We start from the raw sequence: 17,900 nt of genomic DNA, 5'->3' as shown, positions 1-17,900 counted from the left end.
AGTGGTGGGGGCTCCACCACTACAATTCCCTAATTCCAGAACCTTTTTAATCTTTCTCTTGAAATATTTCTGGGTTGTCCGGAAGGCTAAGAAGCCTTCCGCATCCTGGTTGATTTGGCGGGTGGTCAAATTCTTTCTTGAGAAGCGCCTAGATTAGAGGTTGTGATGAGGTCCTTTAGTATGGGTTGCAGCCCTTCATACTTCAGCACCTAGGAGTCGCTCAGCATCCTAAGAGGATCGCTAGGCTCAGTAAGGAAGACGTACTTAAAAAGGCAGAGTAATGGTTCAAGTCGACTTCCTTACCAGGTACTTATTTATTTTATGTTTGTTATTTTGAATAACGGCTAAAATAAGATTCGGGATACTTAGCTTCTTTGTTAACATGTATGCTGGTCTCCACCCACCACCCTGGGTGTGAATCAGCTACATGATCATCGGGTAAGTTTAATATTGAAAAATGTTATTTTCATTAGTAAAATAAATTTTTGAATATACTTACCCGATGATCATGAATTTAAGGACCCGCCCTTCCTCCCCATAGAGAACCAGTGGACCGAGGAGAAAATTGAGTTCTTGTTGACAAGAAGTACTTGAGTACTTACTCACAGATGGCGCTGTTGTGTACACCCCCACCTGTATAGCGATCGCTGGCGTATCCCGACCGTAGATTTCTGTCGGGCAACAGAGTTGACAGCTACATGATCATCGGGTAAGTATATTCAAAAATTTATTTTACTAATGAAAATAACATTTTTCGCTTCGCTCAAAATCTGTTTAATGGGCAAACGTAGCCTGAAGGCCTTCAAGGAAACACTTACTGTATATGCCTTTTTCCAAGCACCCAGAAAAAGGCCTGAACTTACCAATGCTCTTGAGGGTAATGTCTAGCTAAAAAATTAGACAAAACTAACAATCCTAGACTTGCAGACCTAGCATGGTCAATTGCCTGTCTAAACCTAAAGGTCAAAGACAGCCAGGTGGCCACAATCGCGAACCCTCGAATACAAACCATGCCATCTTGGAGTGTGACTTATTCAGGACAACTAAAAATTTTCCTTGCAAACAGATATCATTTCTTCTTGTTGTACCGTATTCCATCACTTGGTATAGTGCTGTTTACTAAGAGGTGAAGAATCTCATAGCAATCTGCTTGTAATTGGTCCAGAACAAATTGCCCTTTTATGCTGAGGAGAATCTGTACTGTATTGCAAAAGAAGTATTGCTCGTGAGACCAGAAGTATTTTAAATGTCGTGTGATCTGTCTGGAGCTTTCCACACAACAAAGACACTTCTAAAATATTGCAGAAAATGTTTAGATGGGAGTGGGGCAGAATATGTATGGCTTGAAACTGGGATGTTTGGACCAGCAGTAATTCAGAACTCTATTCTAAATGGTGGCCACTGGAGTATTCTAAATGGTGGCCACTACAGTTGCTCTCTGGAGGGTCAACAACTACTAGTTGAAGCAATGCAATGCCTGCTGTTTAAGGATTTCTTTCATTAAAAAGGATTTTAAATTACTCTGGGTACTAGAAACAATGACCAAACCAAAGAAAGGTACAGTCTCCGGAAATTTATCAAAAAGAAAGAGACTATTGGCCCAGTTCCAAACATCATCCAAGAATCTTGTTGATGATACGAATGCCTTTATCAATGGACAATCTGTCTCAAATGAAAACTTCAAATTTTGGTATCAGTTCCTGGAACGGCATGCGATTGTACTTGATCTATTGTAAGCAGATCAAGAGGGGTCCTGAGAATTGCATCTAGAAGCAATACAGTGTGCTCTCTATGAATTTGCTGCTTTGGATTCAACAAACTACCTTTGTTGCAGCTCATTGTGTTCTGAAGATGTTCAGAACCTATCCATCACTGCACCATCATTCTTCAGAAAGTTCTCTGTGGGCCATTCCTTCTCAATCAAGGATAAACCTGGTTGATATTCAGCAGTTGAGAGTGATCAAAAGCTGAAGCAGACAATTAATCTATCATTAAAGTGCAGCGTTGGAGTTATCGGTCATGCTAGGCAGAAGCAGTACATTACCTTGCATAGTGGGATATCATCACCATGAAATGATGTCAGTGAAAAATGTGCATCGTAAATATGCTGTTGTCTTTAGAGGATGTCTGAGGCCTGACACCAACACGTATCATCTCCACCTCAGGCAGAAAGGAAAGACATACAAGACATATACTGAAGAACAAGGGTCACCATTTTCAATTCGGTGTCCACCAGTTTTCCACAAATTAGTAATAAAAGAGGTCATGACCCAAGACATCAGGAATGAAGTACAGTTCTCATTGCCTCAAAGAGAGACAAGAAGAAATTTGAGACATTTTACTCAGAAAGGTTCACCAACAAATTCATGAGGAAAACCTAAAGAACGTGGTCACTGTAAAAAAAAAAAAGCCAAAGAAGACTATCACAGAGGTCATTCAAGAGCTAAATATAAACAAAAAATTTATTGAAATAGCTCGAGATCAAGGGCTATTTCCCAAGGATACTTTGCAGTATGTTGTTGTTCCTTTCCCCATGCTGTTTGTTGATGAAGGGTTCATGACAAAAGCTGAGAAAAGTAAAGTTATTCTTATACTTGAAGAGAAACTGTAGTCTGGGGATTATCATTATTAATATTATTATTATTATTATTATTATTATTATTGTTACTTGCAAAGCTACAACCCTAGTTGGAAAAGCAGGATGCTATAAGTCGAAGGGCTCCAACAGGGAAAATAGCTCAGAGAGGAAATGAAATAAGGAAGTAAACTACAAGAGAAATAACGGGAGAATAACAAATATATAAAGAACCGTAACATTAAAATAGATCTTTCATTTATAGACTATAAAAACCTAAAAAAAAGCACGAGGAAGAGAAATAAGGTAGAAAAGTGTGTCTAAGTGTACCCTTAAGCAAGAGAACTACCCCAAGAGAGTGGAAGACCATGTTACAGAGGCTATGGCATTATCCAAGATTAGAGATTGATTGATTGATTGATTTAATGTTTTCAGGCATCCTGACCAAGATTAGAGAACAATGGAGCTGCTTACCATAGCCAGAGAGTCTCTTCTATCCTTATTAAGTCAAGTGTATGAGGAAAGAGGAGAATGTGGAAAGAATAGGCTAGGCTATTCGGTTTATGTGTAGCCAAAGAAAAAATGAGTCGATCCCAGAGAGATGGATCCAATGTAGTACTGTACTGTCTGGCCAGTCAAAGGACCCAATAGCTCTCTAGCGGTAGTATCTCAACGGGTGGTTGGTCCCTTAGCTAACCTACTACCTTTAGATATCATAGCTACTGTTCTCAAGGTACCCAATATTGGTCTCTCAGACTTCTCTGCTCTACTTACCAAATGCACAGAGGTGACTGACTCATACTATACCCATGGATGTTTTGATTACATCTTTTATATCTATGATGACACACCATCAGTAAAGGACAGTAAAGGGTTGTGGGGAGCAAGTGTATATCTAGTGGAACTGAGTTAAACTGAATTGACAACTCCTCTCTGTAAAGACGACCACATTCTGGGCTTCAAACAAAAATTTCATATGGAGACTAGTTGTACAACTTATAAGTTTGTCATCAGTCACCAGAAGGACAAAGACACCCAACCATTCTTAGTCAGCTATGTATGGACATTGAGTGCCAATGTGTCAGAGTTGACAATGCCACAGAACAGTGCATGGATCACCTGCAAACAACACTTAAGGAAGTAGATCTGCACATACCCATGCTTGTACTTGACTGTGTCTGAGCTGGTTCCAGTACCTGTGTTTTACTGTCTAACGATACTGATGTAATTGTTGCACTTCTATATTATGTTCCAATGTTTTGTAAGGGAGGACTCAAAGAAATGTGGGTATGAGGTGGAAGAGGTAACACACCCGTATTGTACCACTATATATTCTCCACAATTGGCAGGGAAATTATCTTTGCAAGGTCCTTCCAACAGTACAGAGTCTAACTGGGTGTGACATCACCATTAGAATTTCCACCAAGAAAACAGCTCTCAAATCCTACCTGGAAATCCACCTTCAAGGATTCAGCACCTAGGCTGAAATTAGCCCTGTCCAGATTCCACACGCAAAACGCTACTTGGTGAATTTTCTAAGATCAGGGAGTAATGCTAGCATTTTCACAGATCTCAGAAGAGAACTATTCACTTTTCAAAATCAACATCAAATTAGAATCTCTCCAAGTGGTCAATGTGTTGAACCTCACATCCATTGTGCTTTCTTTAATGCTTACATCATGATTTTGTTCTTGATTGACTCAACGGTGCTCCAATGACAGAACTTAATCCTGAAGAATTTGGATTTACTCCTGAAGATGGTCCTCTTTCACCATCATCATCATGCAATACTCTTGAGGCACATTGAACACATTGGTTTGCCATTATACCAAATACGCATGAGTAACCTTCTCCTATCGAGCAGCCTTGATGAATTTGTGATACTCTGTAATTGTCAGAAGTCGAATATGTGTAAAAACCTGAATGTTTAAAATAATGAAAGGGTTTATGTAATTAAAGCAGCTTTAATTGATTATTCTACATGCTAAATAACCTTTTCACTTTTTTTAGGAGTGACTAAATTGATCTTATATATGTTTACCCAATAAAACTATTGATTTTTAAGTTAAGTTTAGAAATAATTTGCATATTTATGATGCCATGATAAATTAAATCTGTAATCCTTGACTTTCAAAGCAAAATATCAGATAGTTTATTTGATGAAATCAGATGGGAATTGGCAAAACTGTCAATGAAATGATATTTTAATTATAAAATAAATTTTTGAATATACTTACCCGGTGAATATATATAGCTGCAACTCTGTTGCTCGACAGACAAAAAACTGTAAAAAACTCGCCAGCGATCGCTATACAGGTTGCGCCAACTGTCGGCCAGATACCATACTCAATGTAAACAAAGACTCAATTTCTTCTCATCCCACTGCGTCTCTATTGGGGAGGAAGGGAGGGTCGTTTAATTTATATATTCACCGGGTAAGTATATTCAAAAATTTATTTTATAATTAAAATATCATTTTTAAATATTTAACTTAGCCGGTGAATATATATAGCTGATTCACACCCAGGGTGGTGGGTAGAGACCAGTTAAATATGTTTACATCTTATGAGCTAAGAGTTTTTATTTCATTTTAGAAGTTATCAAAATAACAAAAACAAAATAAATAGGTGCCTGGTAAGGAAGTCGACTTAGACGATTACTCTGCCTTATAAGTACGTCTTCCTTACGGAGCCTCGCGATCCTCTTAGGATGCTGACAGACCCCTAGGAGCTGAAGTATCAAGGGCTGCAACCCATACAACAGGACCTCATCAAACCCCTAATCTGGGCGCTCTCAAGAAATGACTTTGACCACCCGCCAAATCAATCAGGATGCGAAAGGCTTCTTAGCCTTCCGGACAACCCATAAAAAACAACATTAAAAACATTTCAAGAGACAGATTAAAAGGATATGGAATTTGGGAATTGTAGTGGTTGAGCCCTCACCCACTACTGCACTCGCTGCTACGAATGGTCCCAGTGTGTAGCAGTTCTCGTAAAGAGACTGGACATCTTTCAAGTAAAATGACGCGAACACTGACTTGCTTCTCCAATAGGTTGCGTCCATTATACTTTGCAGAGATCTATTTTGCTTAAAGGCCACGGAAGTTGCTACAGCTCTAACTTCGTGCGTCTTCACCTTAAGCAAAGCTCGGTCTTCCTCACTCAGATGTGAATGAGCTTCTCGTATTAACAATCTGATAAAGTATGACAAAGCATTCTTTGACATAGGCAAGGATGGTTTCTTAACTGAACACCATAAAGCTTCAGATTGGCCTCGTAAAGGTTTAGTACGCTTTAAATAGAACTTAAGAGCTCTAACAGGGCATAAGACTCTTTCTAGTTCATTGCCTACGATCTCCGATAAGCTGGGAATATCGAAAGATTTAGGCCAAGGCCGAGAAGGCAGCTCATTTTTGGCTAGAAAACCAAGTTGCAGCGAACAAGTAGCTTTTTCCGACGAAAATCCGATGTTCTTGCTGAAGGCATGAATCTCACTGACTCTTTTAGCCGAGGCTAAGCATACCAGGAAAAGAGTCTTAAGAGTGAGATCTTTCAGGGAGGCTGATTGTAACGGCTCAAACCTGTCTGACATGAGTAATCTTAGTACCACGTCTAAATTCCATCCAGGGGTAGCCAAACGACGCTCCTTGGTGGTCTCAAAAGACTTAAGGAGGTCTTGCAGATCTTTATTGTTGGAAAGATCTAAGCCTCTATGCCGGAAGACCGATGCCAACATGCTTCTGTAGCCCTTGATAGTGGGAGCTGAAAGGGATCGTCCTTTTCTCAGGTATAAGAGAAAATCAGCTATTTGAGCTACAGAGGTACTGGTCGAGGATACAGAAACTGACTTGCACCAGTCTCGGAAGACTTCCCACTTCGATTGGTAAACTCTAATGGTAGACGCTCTCCTTGCTCTAGCAATCGCACTGGCTGCCTCCTTCGAAAAGCCTCTAGCTCTCGAGAGTCTTTCGATAGTCTGAAGGCAGTCAGACGAAGAGCGTGGAGGCTTTGGTGTACCTTCTTTACGCGTGGCTGACGTAGAAGGTCTACCCTTAGAGGAAGACTTCTGGGAACGTCTACTAACCATCGAAGTACCTCGGTGAACCATTCTCTCGCGGGCCAGAGGGGAGCAACTAACGTCAACCTTGTCCCTTCGTGAGAGGCGAACTTCTGCAGTACCTTGTTGACAATCTTGAACGGTGGGAATGCGTAGAGATCCAGATGTGACCAATCTAGGAGGAAGGCATCTATATGTATTGCTGCTGGGTCCGGGACTGGGGAGCAATAGATTTGAAGCCTCGTGGTCAGCGAGGTTGCAAAGAGATCTATGGTTGGTTGATCCCAAGTGGCCCAAAGTCTCTTGCACACATCCTTGTGGAGGGTCCATTCGGTTGGAATTACTTGCCCTTTCCGACTGAGGCAGTCTGCTATGACGTTCAAGTCGCCTTGGATGAACCTCGTTACTAGGGAGATGTCTTGACCTTTTGACCAGATGAGCAGGTCCCTTGCGATCTCGTACAACGTCAGTGAGTGGGTACCTCCTTGTTTGGAGATGTACGCCAAGGCCGTGGTGTTGTCCGAGTTTACTTCCACCACTTTGCCTCGAAGGAGATACTCGAAGCTTTTCAAGGCCAGATGAACTGCCAACAGCTCCTTGCAGTTGATATGCATGCTCCTCTGACTCGAGTTCCACAGACCTGAGCATTCCCGACCGTCCAGTGTCGCGCCCCAGCCCAAGTCCGATGCGTCCGAGAAGAGAACGTGGTTGGGAGTCTGAACAGCCAGGGGAAGACCCTCTCTTAGGTTGATATTGTCCTTCCACCAAGTCAGACAAGACTTTATCTTTCCGGAAATCGGGATCGAGACCGCTTCTAGCGTCTTGTCCTTTTTCCAGTGAAAAGCCAGATGGTATTGAAGAGGACGGAGGTGTAGTCTTCCTAGTGATACAAATTGTTCCAGGGATGACAGCATCCCTACCAGACTCATCCACAGCCTGACTGAGCAGCGTTCCTTCTTCAGCATCTTCTGGATGGATAGCAGGGCTTGATCTATTCTGGGGGCCGACGGAAAAGCCCGAAAAGCTAGACTGTGAATCTCCATCCCTAAATACAGAATAGTTTGGGATGGGACCAGCTGCGACTTTTCCAAATTGACTAGGAGTCCCAATTCCTTGGCCAGATCTAGAGTCCACTTGAGATCCTTCAGACAGCGACGACTGGAAGAGGCTCTGAGAAGCCAGTCGTCCAAATAAAGGGAGGCTCGGATGTCCGATAAGTGGAGGAATTTGGCCACATTCCTCATCAGCCTCGTAAACACGAGAGGAGCTGTGCTTAGGCCAAAGCACAGGGCCCGAAACTGGTAGACCACATCTTCGAAGACGAATCTCAGAAAAGGTTGGGAGTCTGAGTGAATGGGGATGTGGAAGTAGGCGTCCCTTAGGTCTAGCGAGACCATCCAGTCTTCCCTTCTGACTGCTGCTAAGACTGACTTTGTGGTCTCCATGGAGAACTTCGTCTTTGTGACAAAGACATTCAGAGCACTGACGTCTAGCACCGGTCTCCAACCTCCTGTCTTCTTTGAAACTAGGAAGAGACGGTTGTAAAATCCCGGTGATCGAAGGTCCGAGACTTTGACCACCGCTCCCTTCTCTAGCAAAAGAGACACTTCCAGTTTCAGGGCTTGTCTCTTTTCTTCCTCTCTGTACCTGGGAGAGAGATCGATGGGGGACGTTGCTAGAGGGGGTTTGCGTACAAAAGGGATTTTGTACCCCTCTCTGAGTAACTTCACAGATTGTTGATCTGCGCCTCTCTTCTCCCAGGCTTGCCAGAAGTTCTTGAGTCTGGCTCCCACTGCTGTCTGAAGTTGCGGGCAGTCAGACTCTGCCCTTGGAGGACTTGGGTCCTTTCCTCTTCCCTCGTTTCCCTTCGGCACGAGCACCTCCTCTGCTGGAGGCTCTGCCACGAAAGGGCGGAATAAAGCAAGACGCTGGAGTGTCTATCCTCGGTCTAGCAGACAATGTAGGCAAAGGGGGAGCTTTGCGAGCCGAGGACGCAACTAGATCGTGGGTGTCCTTTTGAACTAACGAAGCGGCAATTTCCTTTACCAAGACTTCAGGAAACAGGCACTTGGAAAGGGGAGCAAAGAGAAGTTCAGATCTCTGGCATGGCGTAACTCCAGCAGACAGGAAAGAACAGAGACTCTCGCTTCTTCAGGACTCCGGACGTGAATGAGGCAGCTAGCTCATTGGACCCATCACGGACGGCCTTGTCCATGCAGGACATAATGAGCAAAGAAATATCCTTATCTGCAGAAGAGATTTTCCTGCTCAGGGCTCCTAAGCACCAGTCTAAAAAGTTAAAGACTTCGAAAGCCCTAAATATCCCTTTAAGAAGGTGGTCCAGGTCCGATGGTGACCAACAAATCTTCGAGCGTCTCATGGCAAGGCGGCGGGGAGAGTCTACAAGACTTGAGAAGTCGCCCTGGGCAGAGGCAGGAACTCCCAAGCCGAGAACTTCTCCCGTGGCATACCAGACCCTCGATCTAGAAGAGAGTTTAAATGGGGGAAAGGCAAATGCTGTCTTCCCTAAACTCTTCTTAGACTCTAACCAGTCTCCTAACAGCCGCAAAGCTCTCTTGGATGAGCGTGAGAGAACGAGTTTAGTAAAGGCAGGTGCGGTAGCAGGCACGCCTAATACAAACTCTGACGGCGGAGAACGAGGAGCCACAGAAATAAAATGGTCAGGAAACAACTCCTTGAATACAGCCATGACTTTTCTAAAGTCCAAGGATGGTTGAGTTGCCTTAGGCTCGTCCAGTTCTGACTGTTGATCGTCTTGTTGTTCAGCAACGTCCTCATCAGATAGTTCCTCATCCGAAAACTGATGAGGAAACGGCAACGGAATGGGCAACGTCTGGCTCGCTGAGTCCGGTCGTACAGGTGCATGCGTGACGGAGCCGGACGCAACGTCATGGAACTGCTGCACAGTCTGTGAACTGTCAACAACCATGGGTGCGCGAGGACGCACAGCGTCCACCCGAGACTGTTTAGACCGTCTGGGTTGTGCAGTCAACACCATACCGGGTTGCGAAGGTTGACGCACCGCGTCAAAACAAGTCACCTCTGATGGTTGCTGAACGTCCTGAACGTCAACAACCACCTCCGAGCGTCGCTTAACGTCAACGTGCGGCTGGCAACCCACACTGGGTCGCATCGGTGGAGGAACCACCTCAACTGGTAGACGCGAGAAGGTTACCTCAGCGTCAACAGGACGCACAACAGACCGCTTGGAAGGTTGTTGGCCAGAAGGTTCAGCAGCAACCTTCTCCGCATTAAAGTCCTCCATCAAGGACACAAGCTTGGACTGCATGTCTTGCAGCAAAGCCCATTTAGGGTCTACGGGAGCAGGTGCGGCAACAGACGGGGTTAGGGACTGAGGCGGTACCGCTTTGCCTCTCTTAGGCGGTGAGCAGTCATCAGATGACGGCAACGAGTCCGAACTGACCCAGTGGCTACAACCGGGACGTTGGACTTGTCCTGAAGGGACTGACTTACGTTTAAAAGGTCGTGAGACCTTGGTCCAAAGTTTCTTACGAGAAACACCTTCGGACGACGAGGTAAAAACGGGCTCTCTCGTCTTACGTAGGTAGGGGCGATCTTGGGGAGATACGCCTGATACCATGGAGGGAACGTCTGTTCGCTGATCAAGGCCTCTCGAACTCATGCGTCGTACGACATTGCTTCTCCCCTGGGCTTGGGAGCTTGCAAGAGGTCCCGGACTAGGAGGACGACAGGCACGAACAGACGAACCCTCAAGCGCAACACTGTTCACAACACTTTCACTAGACACTTTATCACTTCCCGCGGCACTTTGGCACTTTAGCTCCTTAACATCCGCCATGAGTTGATTGCGGTCACTTGCAAGGGACTCAACTCTCTCCCCCAAGGCATGGATAGCACGCATCATGTCAGCCATCGATAGTTCCTGAGTGCTAGGAGGGGGGTTAGGAACAACCACTACAGGGGAAGGAATAGGTTGAGGGGCATGAGGAGAGGAAAAATCTATCGACCTAGAAGAACTTCTCCTTACTCTATCTCTCTCTAGCCTGCGTGTGTACTTCTCAAATTCGATAAAATCGAATTCCGAAAGGCCCACGCATTCCTCACACCGATCTTCCAATTGACAGGTTTTACCCCGACAATTGGAACAAACAGTGTGAGGGTCGAGAGAAGCCTTTGGAAGATGCCTAGAACAGTCCCTAGCATTGCATTTTCTAAACTTGGGAACTTGTGAAAGGTCAGCCATTTTGAATTGGTCAAGGGAAAATTCCAAAAAACGATCTAAGTCATCAACAATGAATCCGATACAAAAAAGAGTTCAAGGATTTATTTGAAGAAAAACCCTGCACAGCGAAAGCTCAAAACCAAAATAAAGTACTTCACCAAAGATGATGGGAAAAACTCCAGGTTTCAACAGCGAGTAAAGTACGTCTTGTCGACACGTCGACAGAGAAGAAATTGAGTCTTTGTTTACATTGAGTATGGTATCTGGCCGACAGTTGGCGCTGATGGGCACACCCGCAACCTGTATAGCGATCGCTGGCGAGTTTTTTACAGTTTTTTGTCTGTCGAGCAACAGAGTTGCAGCTATATATATTCACCGGCTAAGTTGAATATTTAAAAATAAGATTTTACAATGTTCACTTTGCGGGGATCCAGTTCAAACCTTGTGGGATGTCTAGAAAAACATATAGCAATTTGGGCTTGGCAGCCAAATATTTTTAGAAGTACAGTACAGTACTTGGTATGTACAACAATAAAAACAGTGGTTACTTTACATTTGAGATGAACATGAACTTACTCCAAATCCAGGACTACAGGTGATTATAGAAATGAAAAAAATTATTATTGAAATTTCATTTATATTATGATGGAATTTTCACTCTCCCCTTTAGTGTCTATGGACATAAAATGAGTGTAGATGATTTGTTTTATGGAGGTTCATCACCCACATTTTGTAAAGGAGCACCATTGACACATTAACCAGTATTGGAGTTGTTTCATTCCTGTACAGTTAAACATTGGAACAGTTATCCTGATGATGTTTTGATGTTGATACTGTATATGTAAATTTAAGAAAGGTGGCACATTTTTCTTAAAGTAATGTACTGTATACCTGTTTGAATATATCTTTCTGTCATATTTTTGTGTGTATGGGTGTACTTAATTTTTATCATCAATTTATTTGATATAATTTTCTGTTTTGCTATACTTCTCTTCTACAGATGCTTATTCTCATTTTCATACATGGTAAATAATTTTTCAATATTAAACTTAGCCAGTGATCATATAGCTGCAACTCTGTTGCTCGACAGAAAAACCTACGGTCAAAATACGCCAGCGATCGCTATGCAGGTGGGGGTGTACATCAACAGCGCCATCTGTCGAGCAGGTACTTAGTACTCCAAGTCAACAAAGAACCAATTTTCTCTCTGTCGGGCTACCGGCAAGAGCTACTAATACGCTGTTACTAACTGGATTTGTTTTCACAACTATTTGGTGAAGTACACTATTCTAGTTTTGAGCTTTCGCTATGCAGGGGTTTTATCTTCATCTCAAAACTTGAACTCGTTTTGGATAGATTTAATTATGGTGACAAAGAGAGTATGGACTCTCTTTCACTTTTAAATGGCCGACCCTTCCCTTAGACGGAAGTGTGTTTAGGTTTTTAGTAATTTTGCTTAACACGTTATAGATCTATATATTTTATATCTCTCCGCCATTATTAGGCCTCTTCGATTAACTTTCCATTTATTATAAACATATAAAAATAAATTTTTATGTTTTGTTTATATGCGACCTTTCCTGATAGTAGGCGGTCCTAACTTGGAACCGAAGTTAATCAACGTTGAGCCCGTTATATCGTATTTAAAGAATTTAAAATTTTTTAAATTTAATGTTTTATGAAAGAATTTCTTTGATAGTCTTCGTACTGTTTTCAAAGTTGAACTAACGTTTAGTTTTTTAGACTACGCAGTTGTTGACGTTCAGGACGTTCAACATGCGCTCTATCGTTACGATAGAGAGAGAGTGTATCACGGTTTCACTTTGCAGTAAGAGTAAATCGATTCTGACGTTTTGTTCATTCTTTCTTAGCTTAAATGTTTTAAATTCTATTTTAAAGGAACTTTTTAATTGAAAAACCTTTCAGTTTTTTCCTTTAGTCAAATAACATGTTTTTTTGACGAAATATAATTGGGCTCTTCTCTTAGGTGCGAAATCAAGAGAGAAAGAGAGAGAGAGATAGAGACGGAGGGAGAGAGAGGAGAGAAAACGTTCCGTTCAAGCGGGTAACGTTGTTCTCGTGTTACTCTCCTCCCTAGTCGCTGTACGGGGAAGAAGGTAAAACGTTTCTAGGGTTTTATTCTTGTCCCCAGGCTATGTGCGGTGAGAGATTGTAAACGTAGTTTATTTGAACGAGTGTTTAGTCTCTTTCCCAGTCACTGAATTTTTTATCTTTATATATGTTTTCTGTTTTTTGCTAGTATTAATAGCTGCATTATACGACTGATTTTGCAATTACTACCTTTTAATGAAGGGTAGAATTGCGTGTTTCAGGTAGAAATCAGTAAAAGTTTCGATTTCAGTGTAATAAGTGCAAACAGAAAATCGAAGTGATAAAGTGATATGCGCAAAGTGTTACAGTGTTGCGTCCGAGGGTTCGTCTGTTCGTGCCTGTCGTTCACCTAGTCCGGGACCTCTTGCAAGCTCCCAAGCCCAGGGGAGAAGTAATGTCGAACGACTTATGGGTTCGTCAGGCCTTGATCAACGAACAGACGTTTCCCTCCGTGGTTTCGGGCGTATCTACCCAAGATCGCCCCACCCACACAAAGACGAGAGAGCCCATTTATTTCTCGTCTGCGGAAGAGGTTTCTCGTAAGAAACCATGGACCAAGGTCTCGCAGCTTATTAAGCGCAAGTCGGTCCCTTCCGCGCAAGTCCAACGGCCCAGTTTTAGCCACTGGGTCAGTTCGGACTCGCTGCAGTCTTCCGACGACTGCTCACCTCCTAAGAGAGGCAAAGCGGTATCGCATCAGGCAGTCACACCGTCTGTTGCCGCACCTGCTCCTGTAGACCCTAAGTGGTCTGTGCTGCAGACCATGCAGTCTCAGTTAACGTCATTGATGCGGGACTTTCGTGCGGAGAAGGTTGACACTGCACCAACCTCTAGCCTACAACCAACACGGTTGTGCGTCCTGTGGACGCTGAGGCAACCTTCTGCCGCACTCCAGCTGAGAGAGTCCCGCCACCCATGCGTTCCAGTGTACCCTGCCAGCCGCATGTTGACGTTCAGTAACGCACGGAACCTTCCGTTGACGTTCGCGAGGTACAACAACAGTCTAAGTTGATTTGTTTTGACGCGGTGCGTCAACCTCCGCATTCTAGAGTTGTTTTGACTGCTCAGTATAGACAGTCAAAGCAGTCTCGAGTGAACACTGTATGTCCTCACGCACCTGTTGTGGTTGACAGTTCAGTTGTTGACAGTTCACAGACTGTCAAGCAGTTACATGACGTTGCCTTCTGGTCTGCTACTAATGCACCAGTGCTGTATGTCCTCACGCACCTGTTGTGGTTGACAGTTCAGTTGTTGACAGTTCACAGACTGTCAAGCAGTTACATGACGTTGCCTTCTGGTCTGCTACTAATGCACCAGTGAGAGACTCACTAAGATAACCTAGCTTTTATCGGACAAGGTTCCTGTAGATGAGAAAGTGCTGTTCTCCCTCCTACTGATATTCCTTGGAGGACTCTGTCATTTGGAGAGGAGCCTTAAGCTGCTTAGCCTCCTATGGACTTTAATTAAATCATGATGATTTTTTAAGGATCTTCGTCCGGATCTTGTAACTGCTGCTCCTCGTTCGCCTAAACGTCAGAACTTACACTAGGCCTAGCTACTTCGAAGCCGTTGTTGTTAAGCTAGTGCTCTCTCGCTCTCCTAGAGAGCGTTACATTGGCTAGGCGACTGGTTTTTGCACCAGGAGGAGTTTTAGGGATACAGCCTTTGATTTCCCTTCTTTTAAACTGGCTTATAGAGCGAGAGTCTGATAGGACACGAGAGAAGTTCTCGGCTTGGGAGTTCATGCCTCTGCCCAGATAGACTTCTCAATTCTGGTAGACTCGCCCTGGCGCCTAGCCAGGAGACGCTCCAAGTTGTTTACAGGTCAACTTCTCAACTTTTGTCGAGCCTTTGAAGTTTTGCTGTACTATTATGTCACACATAACAAGGCTTCCAGGGATAGTAAATGGTTCCGCCTCAGTCGCTAACCCCGTCTGTTGCCACACCTGCTCCCGTAGACCCTAAATGGGCTTTGCTGCAAGACATGCAGTCCAAGCTTGTGTCCTTGATAGAGGACTTAAATGCGGAGAAGAACCTTCTGGCCAACAACCTTCCAACCGGTTGGTTGTGCGCCCTGTTGACGCTGAGGTATCCTACTCGCGTCTGCCAGTTGAGGTGGTTCCTCCACCGATGCGACCCAGTGTGGGTTGCCAGTCGCACGTTGACGTTAAGCGACGCTCGGAGGTGGTTGTTGACGTTCAGTGTGTCACTAGGAAGACGTTCAACAACCAGCAGAGGTGACTTGTTGTGACGCAGTGCGTCAACCTCAGCAACCCGGTAGGGTGTTGACTGCACAACCCAGACAGTCTAGACAGTTTCGGGTTGACGCTGTACTTCCTCGCGCACCCATGGTTGTTGACAGTTCACAGACTGTGCAGCAGTGCCATGATATTGCGTCCGGCTCCGTCACGCATCCACCAGTGCGACCGGATTCAGCGAGTCAGACGTTGCCCACTCCGTTGCCGTTTCCTCATCAGTTTCGGATGAGGAACCCTCTGATGAGGACGTTGCTGAACAAGACGATCAACCCCCAGCACTGCTATCCATCCAGAAGATGCTGAAGAAGGAACGCTGCCCAATCAGGCTGTGGATGAGTCTGGTAGGGACACTGTCATCCGTGGATCAATTTGTGTCACTAGGAAGACTACACCTCCGTCCTCTTCTATACCATCTAGCTTTTCACTGGAAAAAGGACAAGACGCTAGAAGCGGTCTCGATCCCGGTTTCCGGAAAGATAAAGTCTTGTCTGACTTGGTGAAAGGACTATATCAACCTTAGAGAGGGTCTTCCCCTGACTGTTCAGACTCCCAACCACGTTCTCTTCTCGGACGCATCGGACGTAGGCTGGGGTGCGACATTAGACGGTAGGGAATGCTCGGGATTATGGAACTCGAGTCAAAGGACAATGCATTTCAACTGCAAGGAGCTACTGGCAGTACGTCTGACCTGGAAAAGCTTCAGGTCTCTCCTTCAAGGCAAAGTGGTGGAGGTGAACTCGGACAACACCACGGCTTTGGCGTACATCTCCAAGCAAGGAGGGACCTACTCTCTGACATTGTACGAGATCGCAAGGGACCTCCTCACCTGGTCAAAGGTCTAGACATTTCACTAGTAACGAGGTTCATCCAAGGCAACTTGAATGTCATGGCAGATTGTCTCAGTCGGAAGGGACAAATAATTCCAACAGAATGGACCCTCCACAAAGATGTATGCAAGAGACTTTGGGCCACCTGGGGCCAGCCAACCATAGATCTCTTTGCAACCTCGATGACCAAGAGGCTCCCAATATTTTGCTCACCAATCCCGGACTAGCAGCAGTTTATATAGATGCCTTTCTACTAGATTGGTCACATCTAGATCTATATGCATTCCCTCCGTTCAAGATTGTCAACAAGGTACTGCAGAAGTTCGCCTCTCACGAAGGGACAATGTTGACGCTAGTTACTTCCCTCTGACCCGCGAGAGAATGGCTCACCGAGGTACTTCGATGGCTAGTAGACGTTCCCAGAACACTTCCCCTAAGGGTGGACCTTCTACGTCAGCCACGCGTAAAGAAGGTACACCAAGGCCTCCACGCTCTTCGTCTGACTGCCTTCAGACTATCGAAAGACTCTCGAGAGCTAGAGGCTTTTTGAAGGAGGCAACCAGAGCGATTGCTAGAGCAAGGAGAACATCCACCCTTAGAGTCTATCAATCGAAGTGGGAAATCTTCCGAAACTGGTGCAAGTCAGTATCCGTATCCTCGACCAGTACCTCTGTAACTCAAATAGCTGACTTTCTCTTATATCTGAGGAAAGAACGATCTCTTTCAGCTCCCACTATCAAGGGTTACAGAAGCATGTTGGCATCAGTCTTCCGTCACAGAGGCTTAGATCTTTCCAACAATAAAGATCTACAGGACCTCCTTAAGTCTTTTGAGACCACGAAGGAGCGTCGTTTGGTTACACCTGGTTGGAATTTAGACGTGGTACTAAGATTCCTTATGTCAGACAGGTTCGAACCGCTACAATCAGCCTCCCTGAAAGATCTCACCTTAAAGACTCTTTTCCTGATATGCTTAGCCACAGCTAAAAGAGTCAGTGAGATTCATGCCTTCAGCAAGAACATCAGGATTCTCATCCGAAACGGCTACATGTTCTACAACTTGGTTTTCTAGCCAAACACGAGCTGCCTTCTCGGCCTTGACCAATATCGTTCGATATTCCAAAATTATCGTATGGTTGGAAATGAACTAGAAAGAGTCTTATGTCCTGTAAGAGCTCTTAAGTTCTATTTAAAAACCTTTCCGAGGCCCGTCTGAAGCTTTATGGTGTTCAGTTAAGAATCCATCTTTGCCTATGTCAAAGAATGCTTTATCCTATTTTATCAGACTGTTAATACGAGAAGCTCATTCCCATCTGAATGAGGAAGACCAAGCTTTGCTGAAGGTAAGGACACACGAAGTTAGAGCTGTCGCAACTTCCGTGGCCTTTAAACAAAATAGATCTCTGCAAAGTATAATCGACGCAACCTATTGGAAAAGCAAATCAGTGTTCGCGTCTTTTTATCTTAAGAATGTCCAGTCTCTTTACGAGAACTGCTACACTCTGGGACCATTCGTAGCAACGAGTGCAGTAGTGGGTGAGGGCTCAACCACTACAATTCCATAATTCCATAACCTTTTTAATCTCTCTTGAAATGTTTTATTATTGTTTTTGGGTTGTCCGGAAGGCTAAGAAGCCTTTCGCATCCTACTTGATTTGGCGGGTGGTCAAAGTCATTTCTTGAGAAGCGCCTAGATTAGAGGTTTTGATGAGGTCCTGTTGTATGGGTTGCAACCCTTGATACTTCAGATCCTAGGGGTCGCTCAGCATCCTAAGAGGATCGCGAGGCTCCGTAAGGAAGACGTACTTAAAAAGGCAGAGTAATTGTTCAAGTCGACTTCCTTAC

At 44.4% G+C, this 17,900-nt stretch overlaps 1 protein-coding gene across 2 annotated transcripts in view; it reads left to right on the top strand.

Annotated features, from left to right (window-relative positions):
* Positions 1–17,900, top strand: part of mute (muscle wasted) — a 421,459-nt gene that overhangs the window by 146,949 nt on the left and 256,610 nt on the right. The window lies entirely within an intron of this gene.

Source organism: Palaemon carinicauda, chromosome 26, assembly GCF_036898095.1.
Source record: "Palaemon carinicauda isolate YSFRI2023 chromosome 26, ASM3689809v2, whole genome shotgun sequence".
Lineage (NCBI taxonomy): Eukaryota > Metazoa > Arthropoda > Malacostraca > Decapoda > Palaemonidae > Palaemon > Palaemon carinicauda.
This window is presented reverse-complemented; position numbering and strand designations above follow the sequence as displayed.